Below are 756 nucleotides of genomic sequence, written 5' to 3'. Positions count from 1 at the left end.
AAGTCTTCTTTATTTTTTTTAAAATTAGTGTCTAGTCAAACTAGATCATTCTTTTTTAAACAAAGAAAATAGTTATTTTATTTTATTTTATTTTTAAGTGATGTCAATTTTTGCACATATATATGAGTCCGGAGAGCCAAAACCTAAAAGGGCAAACAAATTGAGCAGAATTTTCAAAAGAACAACAAAATTGAGTGTGAATACAAAAATACAATATTTAGATGGAGCTTTGATGATGTTAAATTTTATGTATAAGGCTCATGCCAGAACTAGCCTTGTAAGAGATAAAATTTGTTTTATGAAATAAGAAAATATAAATTATAAAATAATAATATAACATTAAATAGAGAAAAAATATTTTTAAAAACCATATATTTTTAGTGTAAAATTTAGTGTAATAGATTGGAGTTCATTTATACTAAAATAATGATGACACTATTTTAGTGTAAAATTTGATGTTATCTTGAGACTTGAGTATAGTCACTACTAAAAAAACAGTGAATACCGACCTATAAATACCGACCTCCGGAGGTCGGTATTCCCTGAAATACCAACCTAAAATCGACATCCCAGCTTAGGTCGGAAAAAACTTGGTCGCTATTCAATACCGACCTCTGGAGGTCGGTATTTACTGACCTCTCGAGGTCGGTTTTTATTTTATGTCGGAATATTCATTTTTTTAAATTCCGACCTCTGGAGGTCGGTATTTTTATTTTTGTAATGTTGAAATTCCGACCTCCGGAGGTCGGTATTTTT

Source organism: Solanum stenotomum, chromosome 10 (genome assembly GCF_019186545.1).
Source record: "Solanum stenotomum isolate F172 chromosome 10, ASM1918654v1, whole genome shotgun sequence".
In the NCBI taxonomy this organism is placed as follows: domain Eukaryota; kingdom Viridiplantae; phylum Streptophyta; class Magnoliopsida; order Solanales; family Solanaceae; genus Solanum; species Solanum stenotomum.
The sequence above is the reverse complement of the archived record's forward strand: the minus strand, read 5'-3'. Positions refer to the sequence as shown.